Source organism: Cupressus sempervirens, chromosome 5 (genome assembly GCF_028749045.1).
Source record: "Cupressus sempervirens isolate cs-2001-9-10 chromosome 5, ASM2874904v1, whole genome shotgun sequence".
In the NCBI taxonomy this organism is placed as follows: domain Eukaryota; kingdom Viridiplantae; phylum Streptophyta; class Pinopsida; order Cupressales; family Cupressaceae; genus Cupressus; species Cupressus sempervirens.
In genome coordinates this window covers 932,102,654-932,118,438 of record NC_143122.1, presented here as the reverse complement: position 1 = coordinate 932,118,438, position 15,785 = coordinate 932,102,654, and positions in this window count along the sequence as shown.

Below are 15,785 nucleotides of genomic sequence, written 5' to 3'. Positions count from 1 at the left end.
TTGAATTTTAACATGTACCACTTTTCGGAGGAGAAGAAAAAATTGACATAAATAATTTTTTTTTAAATTAAAAAATATGGTTAACAAATAGGAATAGAGTACTACAAATCACTATTTTATGTCATCTCGAAATTATTCATAGTTTTAAAGATATAGTCACTCGAACATGAGGTTTGTTTCAAAAATTATTGACTTTAGTGTCAAAATTGGTCAAAAAGTGGAACCCAACCTTTGAACTTAACGAAGGTGTCAAACATTGACAAGTGTGAAAGAACTAATAATGATCCAAAAAGGACCAATTCAAAGTCCTCAAACTCATCTGAGGTGTTGGAACAGACTTCCAACAATCTCAAAAAAATTGATCAGCCAAATGGCTTTGGACAAAAAGAGAAAGGGAGATCGAAGGATAAAAGCATTAGAGGATTCACATGATTAATACCTTCAATAGCCCCAAAGCTTTGAAAAGAAAAAAGTAAAATAAATAAAGAAGGGTGAATTGGATTTGTCAAACATATCAAAGTGCAACACTCTAACAAGTCAAAGATCTGTGAAAGACTCTGGGACTTACAAGAAAAGATTAAGTTAAAAGACAAAAGGCACTTAATAGGAAATAAAGATCCTACCAAATAACCAAGAAACCTTCTCAATATCAAGAACACTTGCGAATGAACATCATCTAACTTGTTAGGGGGGCATGGGTCACAAGGAAGGAGCACAATAGAAGAAGGAAGTCCCCTTTTAGCAAATGAAAAATAGTGCATGTGCTATAGAACCACAACACCGGGGTTCTTTTTCTACAATATAATATATTTTCATTTTGAATAAAAAAGTTAATATTACTTAGGAAAAAATGATATTTGTCAAACTACCAAAATAACTCTTATCAATCCTTATCAAATAAATAGCTTTTATACACGTTTTCAATTGTCATACTTTTATTTAGGAACAACAATGACATTAAAATAATTATTTCACCTTAATATCCAATAATTACACAAACTGTGTGTGCACATAATTGTTTAGAATTAAATTTAGCAATTTACATTGTACATATATAACAAAATATATTTTTTATCATAAAATATGATGATATTATATATAAATTATTATCTTATATAATATTATATATTGATTATATATGTTATCTAGTTTATTTATATTTAAATTGACATATAATATAAAATGTTAATAAAATTTAATTTAAATTATATATAAAATATAAAATAAAGTTTTAATTTATGATTTTTTTCAAAATAACAATTGATTTTATTTTAAAAGTAAACAATTCTAATATGATATAAGATAAATAAGGAGAATACTAAATTAAAGAAAGTTTCACTTGAAAATATAATAGTATAATATTATTGATTTTGTAATTTATCTAGTTGTTTCTTGTAATAGCATATAAAATTATAATAGTTCAAGAGTAATATCTTGTATTTGATGTTCAATATTTATCATAATTGTAATTGTATTTATAATGTTATATATAATTTTAATATTATATAATAGTTATGCCTTGAATTTTACATGAATGATGATGAATCTTAATAACAATAATTTTACTAATAACGATTATGATATTGAAATTGTTGCTATAAAAATTAATTATAAGAGATACCTGTCAATTGATTAAAAAAAGTTTTTTGTATACTTGTCATTTTTTCCTCAATATATTTAAACATATTTTAATAGACATCAATTACAAGAGATTGAAAAAAATTGTTTTGTTTGAATACTATTAGATATTACAATAATTATACGGTTTTTGATAATAAAAGATACAAAAAAATTATTTGATGGAGTGTTACTTATAATTAATTATTATAACTTCAAATCCAAAAATCATTATTATTATTAAAATTAATAAATCAACCATTAATTGATTTTATATTTAATGCACATTTTTAATTAATATTAAAATTTTGATATAGCAAGATATTTATTATTAATTGAAAATAGTAAAATGCACATTTAAACAAAGAAAAAAGATATACACACCGCCTCTCTTGAATATGTACTTTTATATTAGAAAAACCCCACCTCAACCACACCACCTCAATCAAGGGGATCTTGATCATTTTTATATACCTACCTTCATTATTATTTTTTCTATTACTTCCCCCTTCCTTGCTCTTAGGGGGGAAATTTCCAAATACACACTTAACTATGAATTGTACCTTAGGGTGCAATACCTATATCGAAGAGAAATTGAAGGTGAATTGGGATAGATTTGTAATATAATCTATAAACACAACATTAACTCTAATCTCCTAAATCCAATAGCAGTAAAGACCCTAACTCTAGCACTAATCATATCCTAAATTTAACCGCTATCCCAAGATTAGTTCTAACACTTAAAAAAATCCTAACCCTAACATAGTAGTAACCATGGTGTGACCTCTTACCCTAACTATAATTCTTACAATAAACCCTATCTCTCATCCCAACTATAACTATAACCCTAGCATTTAGGGTTTAGGGTAAAGACTAAATGCTATCCTAAACAAGATTGAATTAAATTCTAAATCCAATAATTACCCCAAGCATGACACAAGCCTGAACTCTTCTCAAAACCTTGACACTAACCATAAGTACAAACATGGTATAAAATCTTAAAACTAATTATAATCACAACCCTAAGCCATCATCCTAAATCTAATAGTAGTAAAGACTGTAACTCTAGCACTAATTACATCCTAAATCTAACCTCAATCCTAAGCTTAGTTTTAACTCGAAACAAAATCCCAACCTTAACATAATAATAACCATGGTGTAACCTCTTGGCGTAACTATAATTCATAAAACTAACCCTATTGACAACTATCATCTCATCTATAACTATAATCCTAGTCCTAGTGTAAAAGATAAACATTAATTCTAAAGAAGATTAAACTAAAACTCTAAATATGATCACTACCCCCTAACATGGCATAAACTTAAAATCTTCTCAAAACCCTAATAGTAACCATAATTACAAACGTGGTATAAATCTTAAACCTAATCATAATTATAATCTCAAGCCATAATCTTAAATTTAATAGTAGTAGAGACCCTAACTCTAGCACTAATCATATCCTAAATCTAACCTAAGTCCTAGTCTTAGTTCTAATGATAAACATAATCCTAACCCTACCATGGTGCAACCTCTTACCCTAATAATAATTCTTATAGTAAACCCTTTTAATAACTCTCATCCAAATTATAACTATAATCCTAGTTCTAGCATAAACATTAAATGTTAATCTTAATCAAGAAACTCTAAACCCAATCATTACCCTAGGCATGACATAAATTTAAACTATTCTCAAAACCCTTTACACTAACCATACTTAAAAACTTGGTATAAATCTTAAACCTAATCATAATCATAACCCATTATCCTAAATCTAATAGTAGTAAAGACCCTAACTCTAGCCATAATCATATCCAAAATCTAACCTCAATCCTAAGCCTAACATAGTAGTAACCATGGCATAACCTCTTACCCTAACCATAATTCTTAGCCAACTTGAATTTGGATAGGATAATCTCTAGAAAAATTGCACTAAAGATAAAACAAAGTCAATTATTTGTTTTTTTCAAATTCAGTAAAAACAGTAATTTTTTTTCAAACTAAACAGATCATAAAATAAAATCATAAAATTTTCAAAAAAATCCATGATATTTTAAATTTTTTGAAAATTGATCAGCTCCTTGAATTTTGAATGGCCACCAACCAATCAAAACCATGAGCAGCAAAAGGAGTGGACGAACTTTTGGCTAAAAATATATTTGGAGAATAATGGGGACTAACTGAGAGCGTTGAAAGGACAGAAACAATAAATGAGATTTCTATTTCCGTCCATCTTTATAAATGAAAACATTGTAATGTCTAAAAGAGAAGTTGGCTTATGTCAGTTATAAACTGGAATTTAAACCTGGGTTCATTCATTTAGACACAAAAAATTCTTCTGTGCTTGTCGAGATCACAGAGTATGTGAGATTTTTAGAGCTGCAAGGAAAGAATTGTCTATAACTTTAGTTTCTTAAACCTTTTGTAATCAGTGTTTGTGTCTCCTACAAATTTTTGGAGCATTATCTAGAGAAGGTGCAACTCACTGGGCTGGTTTCTTTCCTCTTTGATCTTCTCTTCTCAGCTAAGGATTACTGTAATTGTTGACAGGTAGTTATAAACACCTACTGTGCATTCCATATAACTTGTTGGTTGTTTAACAAATTTCATATTTTCCATTTATGCACTATGCAAGGCATTTTGTCAAGTCTGTACTTCTTAGCATTGTGTAATCAACATCTATAGCCTTGATCTCTCTCGAATCATACATGCAATATTATCCTATTGTTCTATTTGACTTCCATCATTTTTGTGGGTACATTTTATCGCCTGAAATTAAGGAGATCATGTTAATAACATAAATTTTTTATTTTTATAAGATAGTAAATGTGGCAGAGTTGGGCGAGGCTCCTGGATTCGGCATTCCCTATTCTTTCCAGATTCTTTGTTAGTTTTGTGTTCCTTTTCATATATGGATCTGGTTTTATTTTGTTTGGCTAGACAGGATTTTATAGAGCCTAACGAAAACTTAAATTGCTAAATTTATGAGGATATTTTCCTTGCCCATTTCAAATTTCTTCTATGAGCATTTAGCCATTTTATGTATATTGCATTTTTAATCTTATCATTCTATGAAATTGTGGGAATCTCTTGCATGTGTTTTCATAAGATCGTATTCAACTATACCAGGCGAAATGTTGGGGAGGGTGAAAAGGGGATAATAAGGCTTGCAAGAAAAAGGGGCGGCAACAATAGATAAGAGTTTAATCCACCCAGCTAGTTTCCTCTGCGTCATCTTCCGCATGCTTTCCATAAATTACTGCAAGATTTAATCCATTAGCCCATACGCTATTATATGGGGAAAACTCCCATCGGAAAGTGCCCCTCTGTGGAAACTCACACTAAAATGTTGTGACATGCCGGAAAGGTTGTCGAAATTATTTGGTAACGAAGTCTTTCACAAATTGAGATTGCAATTGCTGTAATTTGAATGGTTGCTTACATTTAGTCCTGCTTTAGCATCTTTTGTCAAATTATTTGAAATTATTTGTATTGTTGCACTCCATACTTGATAGGGATTGTTGCTTGGAGGGTTGCACACTGATATCAGTATAAAAACATGCACAGCATGCATCATCAGTACGAGACGCAACTTTTAACTGATATTTATGTCTATAAGAATTTGATGGAGGGTGGTCCCTTGGAATCTCTTCTATGTATGGGATGTGTTTATTGGTCATCTGGAGTTCACTACGGTTTTTAAAACTTCCTGGAATATGATGGACTTTGTGTGAGAAATATAAATTTAAATTTAAAAACTCACAAAAACCAACCCTAAACCTAAAAATCTGCTCGACAACAACTATTACCAAGTGCCAAAAATTGCTCGGTAACTTGAGAAACTGAGTGATAGGAGAGTTTACCAAGTGAGATCAGTAAATGAAGAACACACAACTCGGTAACCAAAGGAGGGTGTGATTACTGAGTGAACTCGATAGAAGAGTGATTATCAAGTGAACTCGGTAGAAGAGCAACTCAGTAGCCACAGGAGAATGGAACTTGGTAGAAGAAGGCACCAAGTGTACTCAGTAGCCACTGCAAAGAATGACTTCTACCAAAGACAATATCGAGTGCAAACTTATGACGTGAATATTTCCACCATTAAAACCAAAGACCCAAAACTTGAAATACTCAACAATAAACTTCACAAATGCAATGAACAAGGAAAGAGAAATAGATTCAAGTATGCCTACTTGCTTTCTATTTAACTTTGATTCAAACTAATACAAGATCTGGGAGTATTCGGCTTCAACCAAAAAAATCTTAAAATAACCCTAAACTTTAAACTGATAAAATTTCAAACTTGCGGCTTTAATGGTTGCATACAATAACACCTGGAGCAAACACTGCTTCAACAAGTTGAAACCAATAAACTACAAAGTTACAAAATGACAGGAAGAAGCACGTGCAACTGCAAGCAAGACAACGATTCCTTCTGTCTCTGCAACAACTGATCTGCTGATCACTTTTTTCTTTCTTTCTCTGCTTTGCAACTTCTCTGCTCTGCTGAACTCTCTCTGTCTACTAATCGAATGAATGGAACATTCCTTTTGTTATACTTGGAAAAAAAATTTCCCCTCATTTTTTAATTTGAAAAAACCCACCCACCATATTTATGTTTTCTGTCTATTCTTCTAGTTGTTAGATGGTAGGTGGGCATTTGGCTCCAGCAAGAAACAAAAATTGCATTAAATATTCCAACACTCCCCCTTTGTCCTGAGCCAAACAAACAAGGATCAGTGCTGATCCAAATCAACTACACCAAGACACTCTCTTAGGTGTATAAAAGTCCCAATGCCTAATGGCTTGGTAAAAGTGTTTGCTAGCTGATGCTTAGACTTGTAAAATTTCATCTTGATATCCCCATTCTCCACCAACTCTCTGATGAAGTGATATCTAATTTTAATGTGTTTGCTTCTACCATGGAAGACTGGATTCTTGGACAATGCAATAGATGAGATGTTGCCACAATAAATTGTGGTTCCATCCTCTTGCCTTTCATTCAAATCTATCAAGATCCTCCTTAACCAAATAGCTTGACATGCTGCTGCATTTGTTGCTATGTATTCAGCCTCTGCTATAGATTGAGCAACAATAGGTTGCTTCTTGGATGCCCATGAAATTGCACCCGATCTTATATGAAACATATATCCAGAAGTTCTCTTCCTATCATCTAAGCTTCCAGCCCAATCACTATCAATGTAACCAACCAACTTGAATTGATTATTTGTAGTATACAAAATTCCAAATCTCTTGGTACCTTTCACATACCTTAGGATCCTCTTTCCTACTTGCCAATGGGAATCCTTTGGTGTTTCCATAAATCTAGAAATTAGAGTTACTACATGCATTAGGTCTGGCCGAGTTGCAGTCAAATACATTAGACTTCCAACCATACTCTTGTATAACGTTGGATCCACTCTCTTACTAGAGTCTTCCTTGCTCAACTTCAGACCTACTGCGGTTGGTGTAGGGGTTGCCTTACTATTTTGCATTTTAAATCTCTCCAAGATTTGCCCTGCATATTTTTCTTGAGAGATGAAAATGCCATTATGCATTTGTTTTACTTCTATGCTAGAAAGTATTTCAAGAGACCTAGGTCTGTCATCTCAAATTCATTTTTCATGACCTCTTTGAACTCACCAATTAGATCCTTGTCATTACCAGTAAAAATCAAATCATCTACATACAAAAAACAAATCAAAACATTTCCATTTAATGCCTTGATGTAGAGAGTAGGCTCACCATTGCTTTTGCTAAAGCCATTGCTCATCAAATATGAGTCAATCATATTGTACCATGCCCATGGAGCTTGCTTGAGCCCATAAAGAGCTCTCTTCAACCTATATACTTTATTCTCTTCACCTGTAACTTTATAACCAGGTGGCTGCTCCACATACACTTCTTCTTTCAATACACCATTTAGGAAGGTGGACTTCACATCCATTTGATATACCTTCCATTTGTACTGAGCTACAATTGCTATGACAGCACATACAGTTTTCATTCTTGCAACCGAGGCATAGGTCTCATTATAATCTATGTCATACTATTGTTTGTAGCCCTTGACTACCAACCTTGCCTTATACCTATCAATCTTTCCTTCAGCATTGCATTTGGTCTTGTAGACCCAATTCACTCCAATCACTTGCTTCTTTGGAGGCAATTCAGTTAGCTCCCATGTCTCATTCCTTTCTATAGCATTTATTTCCTCATCCATGGCCTTACACCATTTCTTCTCCTTAATAGCTTTGTCAAAATATATTGGATCACTATGAAAAAATAATGCAAAATTAACACTCTAATCATAATCTTCATACCTTTCATCTTGGTATATCTCCCTAAGACTCTTGGTCTTTCTTGGTAACAACGAGGAGAGTGTAGGATCAGAATCTTCACTAATGCTGCTTGGCATTGACACTCGGTCATTCCTAGAAGAGCTCAGTAATGACTGAGGTTGCTTACCTCTTCTTCTATCTACTCCTTCTTCTTGTTGTTCATTAGCATCCTCTTCACTTATAATTGTCACTTTACTTGAAGTGCTCAGTGACTCATCAATTGAACCATACCAAGATAGATTTTCAAAAAATTCCACATCTCTTGAAAGCATCATCTTGTTGTTCAATGGATCATACAATCTGTATGCCTTTGATTCTTGGTTGTACCCTATGAAAATGCATTTCACACCTTTGTCATCAAATTTTTGTCTTTACTCTTTAGGCACATGTGCATATGCAACACATCCAAACACCCTTAGGTGTTCAACTGTCCATCTTCCTCGTGACCATGCTTCCATTGGAATCCTATCACGAACTGCCTTTGTAGGACATCTATTAATTAGGTAAACTATTGTTGCCATAGCCTCTCCCCAAAATTCAATTTGGAGACCTTTCTCTTTCATCATGCTCCTTGCCATTTCAACAATGGTCTTGTTCTTTCTTTTAGCCACTCCATTATGTTGTGGTGTATAGCTGGTTGTGAGCTCTTTCTTTATGTCATGTTTCCTACAAAAATTTACAAAAGAATTGGAGGTATACTCCCCTTCTCTATTTTATCTTAGGACTTTGATATAATGTCCACATTCTCTTTCAGCCTAGGCTTTAAATTCTAAAAATTTATCAAATGCTTCAGATTTTTTCTTTAAGAAATACACCCATGTCCTACGACTGAAATCATCAATGAATGTCATAAAATATGTACTCCCCCAAATGGAAGTAACTTGCATAGGACTGACTAGGTCAGTATGCACTAACTCTAATGGATAGCTAGACCTCCTAAAATTTCCATAATTAAACAGAAGCCTATGTTGCTTACCCAAAATACAAGCCTCACACTTGTCACATGAATTTTCTATACATGGAAAACCTTCTACCATTCTTTTATTTGACAATAAATTTAAACCAGCATAGCCAAGATGACCATACCTGAGGTGCCATAGCCATGAGGAGTCTTCAATCACACTCCTTAGAGCTGATTGTGTGGGAGGCGCAGCACCAACTTGAGATGAGAAGCATGTCTCTATCTTCAAAGAAAACATTCTATTCTTTGTCATTTGAACTGGTGCAAGTAAGTTCTTGCTCCCATCCTTTTCTTTAATTATACACCTGGCATTCTCCATCAGTACTTTGTATCCATTTTGAATGAGTTGACCAATGCTCATCAAATTTTACTTCATACCAGGGGCAAAATACACATTTTGTATTTCCTTCTTCTCACCTTTCTTAGTGCGGACCATAATAGATCCTTTGTTCACTACTAGTAGGGTTCCATTTTTACCCATTTTAATCTCAAATTTGAAACTCTTGTCAATGAATAAAAACAAGGTTTCATTATCACTCATGTGGTTGCTACATCCACTGTCAAGGTACCAAACCTCAGGGCTTCCTTCTTCACCAACATTACACATGATGAAGGTAGTGGCATTCATTCCACTTTCCATGTTAACATCAGCCACATTTGCTTGTCCTAACTGATCAATTTGTTTCTTCCATCATTCACTTGCATAATGCCCATATTTATAATAGTAGTAGCATTCTACATTACTCTTATTTGAGTTGTAGTTTTTCTTACCTCCTCTTGAAGTGTTTTGTAAGCTACTTGCTCCATCTGCTCTTCCTGAGCTTTCTACTATAGCATTTCTTTGTCCTCCATTTCCTCAACCTCTGCCTCTGGAGTTTCTGCTTGAGCCATTGCTTCCTCTCCCCCTTCCTCTTGGATTTGACTAAGCCTTGAATGCTTGCTCGTGGGAAGATGAAGAAGTAGATCTGTTGATCCTATGCTTATGGGTTTGAAGAGTACCCATCAACTCATCTATTGTCAAAATAGTGAGGTCTTTTGCCTCTTCTATGGTCATGACCAAATTGTCATATTTATGAGGTAAACTCCTCAATATCTTCTCCACTATCCTTTGCTCTTGATAGTCTTCTCCATTTGACTTCAGTTGGTTACTCACATTGGAGGTCCTTGAACTGAAGTCTGCAACTGATTCATTTTCTTTCATTTGAAGGTTCTCAAACTCCCTCCTTATATTCTGTAGCTTTACTGTGCAGACTTTATCAGTTCCCTTGAAGTTTGTCTCAAGGATATCCCAAGATTCCTTTGCATAATTTGTTGCTGCAATCTTGGGAAAAATAGTTTTTGTCATTGCTGCTTCAATCAAACTTAATGCCTTAGCATCCTTCCTCCTTGACTCTTTCAAATGAGTCTTCTATGCATTTGTGAGAGTAGCATACTGAGTTGGGTCTATTATATCATTGAATCCATTGACCACAAACTCCCACAAATAATTTTCAACCATTATGGTCTTCATCTTCTTTGCCCATGTATCATAATTTTTTCCATTGAATGGTGGTGGCTGCTACCATATCTTTCCTGCATCTCCTGCCATGATAAATATCCCAAGAAAAAACTTTTTCCTAACTCACTTTGGATGTGGGGCCTCAAAGCTTTGATACCATGTGAGAAAAATAAATTTAAATTTAAAAACTCACAAAAAACAACCCTAAACCTAAAAGTTTGCTCGGCAACAACTATTACCGAGTGCCAAAAATTACTCGGTAACTTAAGAAACTGAGTGGCAGGAGAGTTTACCGAGTGAACTTGGTAAATGAAGAACACACAACTCGGTAACCAAAGGAGGATGTGATTACTGAGTGAACTTGGTAGAAGAGCAACTCGGTAGCCACAAGAGAATGGAACTCGGTAGAAGAAGGCACTGAGTGTACTCGGTGGCCACTGGAGAGAATGACTTCTACCAAAGACAATACCAAGTGCAGACTTATGATGTGAATATTTCCACCATTAAAACTAAAGACCCAAAACTTGAAATACTCAACAATAAACTTCACAAATGCAATAAACAAGAAAATAGAAATAGATTCAAGTATGTCTGCTTTCTTTTTATTTAACTTTGATTCAAACTAATAAAAGATCTAGAAGCATTCGGCTTCAACTAGAAAAACCCTAAAATAACCCTAAACTTTAAACTAATGAAACTTCAAACTTGCAGCTCTAATGGCTGCATACAATAACACCTGGAGCAATCACTACTTCAACAGGTTGAAACCAATAAACTACAAACTTACAAAATGACAAGAAGAAGCACGTGCAACTACAAGCAAGACAATGATTCCTTCTTCTCTACAACAACTAATCTGCTAATCACCTTTTTCTTTCTTTCTCTGCTCTGCAACTTCTCTGCTCTACTGAACTCTCTCTGTCTACTGATCGAATGAATGGAACATTCCTTTTGTTATACTTGCAAAAAAAAAATTCCCTCATTTCTGAATTTGAAAAAACTCACCCACCGCATTTATGCTTTTTGTCTGTTCTGGTGGTCATCAAGTGGTAGGTGGGCATTTGGCTCTAAGGAGAAACAACAACTGCATTAAATATTCCAACACTTTGAAATGACTTTTAGTTTTACATTCAATTCAATGATTTTCAGAGACTAACCCAACTTTAAGTTGCTAAATTTGAGAGGATATTTTCCTTGTCTTATTTTAAATTTCTAATTAGCACCTAGACTCTCCAAATTTAATATTTAATAAAACATATATAAGCTAGTTATGCTGAGAGGAGTCTACAATGACAAAATAAACTGGATAATCCATGCTAACAAAAACCCTTTTTGAATAAATTTGACCTCTTTGTTGACAGTTATGGAGGCGTTGGATGTAGTGGAAGAATAAACGGCCATAAGCTATACATATTACAATTGAAATCTATAATAGCTAAAGCTGCTAGAAATGTCAGGCAGCCCATGTCCAGAACAACGTAATTATAGTAAATTACATCGCTTGCTCCTGTCAGAACCGTTGTGCACTGCTTGCTGGTGAGGAATTAAAAGTGGCCACAAATAGTAATTTTTGTTTCACTGTGTCTAAACTATTACATTGACTCCATCTCTTGGCTCGACTAGATGCTTCTATATAATTTTTATTACCTTTCACAATAATTCGAGTCATATTTTCTTTAGTTCTAAAATTTGAGCAAACAAAAACAATTTCTTCTCAGATGAAATGCCTCCACCCTGTTGTTCTCATCTACCAATCTGCATTCTATTGATAACTCAATCTAATTTAGACAACTTTCTCTTCAGAGTACTTTATTAAACAGTCTATTAAAAATAGTCATGCATACCATTTTAGTACGTCAACCTACATCTTCTCATATCTCTTTAGACACACGTGGATTAGAAACACTTTTGGATTTAACTTTCATCTGGTTCACTTTTTGTGTACTCATTTCTTTTTTATTGTCCTCTGTACAACAATAATTGAGTTTGTTTTAGTACCCTAGAAATATATTCTTACTAAATTGATGAAGAATGTTTTTCTATTTCATTGTATTCTGCCATTTTACAGTATGTTTGTCAAACATATTTATTTTTGTGATAATTTCAACCTCTTTTGATCATAGCTTGTAAATCCTATTTATTTAATGCTTCATAAGTACAGTACAGAATAATTATGATTATTGAAAAAGAACATAGTCATTTAATTGTTTGAGAATGGTGGAAGACAATCACAGTCATTGTACTCTTGAACCTAGACAGTTATTTTGAGTCTCACGGTAAAATATGCAAAAATAGCACCCCTTACAAATGAAGGAAATAGGGGAATCACAGTAAAATAGAGTACTAAAATAAAACAAAGCCAACTATAAACTAAGATAAAAATAGCATGTAGATAACAGTATGCTACAACATACAAACAATAATTCTATTAATTGAAAACAGTAAATACAAAATATGATCTCTACAGCATTCTCAGTAATCTCTATGCTCTACCATAATGCAATTATATAGCCTCACAATGTAAGTTTTCTATAGAAACATAATCTTCACTGATTATATTTCAAATGAACTCTACAGACTTCTCTCAAATTCTTAGATTGCACATACCCCTTAACATTACGTACTGACCTCTTTCTATTTATAACCATACTGAAGAGGATACATTGCATATGTGTTGTTCAAGTAACTTATTAGTTAAGAATTACATAAATGTGAAGACAAGATCATGTGAGATTAAAACATGATCTAATAGTGTCTTCTATTGCCCCATCAAGAGATAAGACAAAAAACCAAATAAATGCAGAGACAAGAATTTTCAATACTAATCTACTTTGAGGTGGTTGAATAACTTGAGTGCATAAGTTGGTAATCAGATTGCAAGATTGTGAAGGTATGTCAGTCTGTAAAGTCTGGACTAAGAGTTGGCAGAAAATTCTAGAGAGTTGGTGCAAGCAGCAGTTTGGACTAAGGCAGTAGAAATAGTTGGCAAGGGAAAAATTATTTCCAACAATGAATGCAAAATTTTCACTTAATTAAAATGTCCTCCTCAAAACATATGTTTAGATCTCTATTTTCTTTTATCAGTACATAGATCTTATCTCTTGACAATGAATTAACTCATAACACAGATCAGTGAATGGATTCCTGAAAGAGTGAATGACCTTAGAGTAGCGAATACATTTGATGGAATGGTTCAAATAGTTGATAGAATAGTCATAATGTCTGATAGAATAGTGAAGATGACCCTCAAAATAGCAGTGGAGGCAGATTGTGTGAAGGTGAATGATTCCTTCATGAGAATGAATATATTATATCTTCTATGGGATAGTGAACACATCTACAAGAATAGTTAATGAACCTTGGAAAACATTGAAAAGATCTCACCAAATAGTGAAAACATCTCATCGAATCATAAAGTGAATGTATCTTATATGACAGTGACTGCATCCCATGAAATAGTGAACAAACCCTTCAATAATAGAGAAAAAATCTTTGGGGAGTCAACATCTCTTTCATGCTGCTATTACTTGCTTAACTGATGTTCTTTTCATCGAAAGTGTTGGTCTTTTCTTAAACTTAATTGCAAACGCAAATCATCTCGCTAAAATACTTTCAATCAAATATTTTGCATAAAGGTCACGAACTTGATTCAAACCAAGAATAGAGGTCATTAACTTTGATTCAAATCAAGAAATAGAATGTTAGAACAAGAGAAATAATTCCTTCCACCAGAGGGCCCTTTTGCTATATAGCTGATAAACTCATTATTTAATTTTTACAATTCATTATATTGTTGTATATTCTCGGGTCTCCATGTTTATTAGTAGCAAGGCATACTTTGTCTATGTCTATTAGGAGAATTAATATTTAATATTTTTGTATTTTGATGATGTACACAATGGTGTGAGGTCTAAAAGAGGAGGATAGTGTAGTTTAGTTGGACAACAGGGACAGAGAATTACTAGAGAGATTGGCGATGGAGTCAGCAATGGGAAGCTACATCATGATATTGCTAGTGCTTGCATGTATAGAGGTATTAGGTGGGGAAGATACCCTTGCTTTCAAATTTTTCTTCACCATAGATATGGTAGCCTTTTAGCCATAATTTTTCTTACTGGCATTCCTGTATCTGCAAAGGTGGAGCTCTTCATCCGCATCATTATTGGCGTAGGAAGAGTTTGTTTGAGCTTTTTCTTTATGAAGGTATTGTGCCTTTCATAGCTTTAGAATTGCTGCTATTATGTTACCTTCTCAACATCAAGTTTTACAGAGATTTTTGTGGCCATCATGGAAATGGGAACTTGGAAAAGAACACATGTGAAAGAATTTTATGTATTTACATCAAATACTTTAGTTAGTAGAAATATGTGCTGATGTCGAATTATGTAGTTAGTAGAAGTACATGATTTCCATGGAGGAATCGATGTCCAATTTTATTTTGGTTGTAACATAGTTTCATAGAAACATATTGACATTAGAACTTCCAAAAGTTTTGAAAATAGCTCATAAAGTGTTACATTCTTGTCCAGCTGCTATGAGTATAGGTTTTGGTGCAGTCAAGAATCAATAATAGAAATTTTTATATAATAAACAATTTTTGGTACAGTTGTTATTTGTACAGGTTCTGGTACAATTTTTGAAATGTCAATTTTTTTTTTTTACTTAATTGAAAAAATAGGAGTGTCTACTGCAGATCAAACATATTATGATAAATAATTAAGTTAGATTACATTTTTTAGGAAGCATGATACAAGACTGAATTTTAGAGAATTGTTTTGGTTTCCTTCTCATAAAAAAGGATCAATCATGGTTGTGGTTTATTTTCTTCATCAATTAAAGTATTACTTGAATATTGGATCCCTTCTGGGCACTCTAAAAAATTGCATGTCTGCCTAGCAATTGGTTTTTTATTTTAATTAGAAAACAGTGACAACTTCCTTCTGGCCATCCTACAACATCTCGTGTCTCCCTAAAAATTTCTTTTATTTTCCAATTAAAAACTAGAAACGACTGATTTATGGTTATACTTTGATAATGTCATTTTAACACCAATTCACTATTGAAATTTTATCTCTTTAATTCCAGCTACTCTCTCCCACTCTTAAATTGGCATTCCCTCTATTAAGCTATTTGAAGGTTACGATCTATTTTCAACACAGGGATAAACAATGGCTACCACTTGTGATGAGATGGATGGATATGAATCTAAATACAATATTCAGGAACATGATATACCATAATGGTTCAAAGCAGAAAAGATCTTTATCCTTTCTATATCTGGAGTTCATGACTATTTTTCCTCCCTCCTTTAATAAAAATAAATAAATATATCTAATACAAGAGATATTTTAAGTGGTTTTAGTTTTCAAAAAG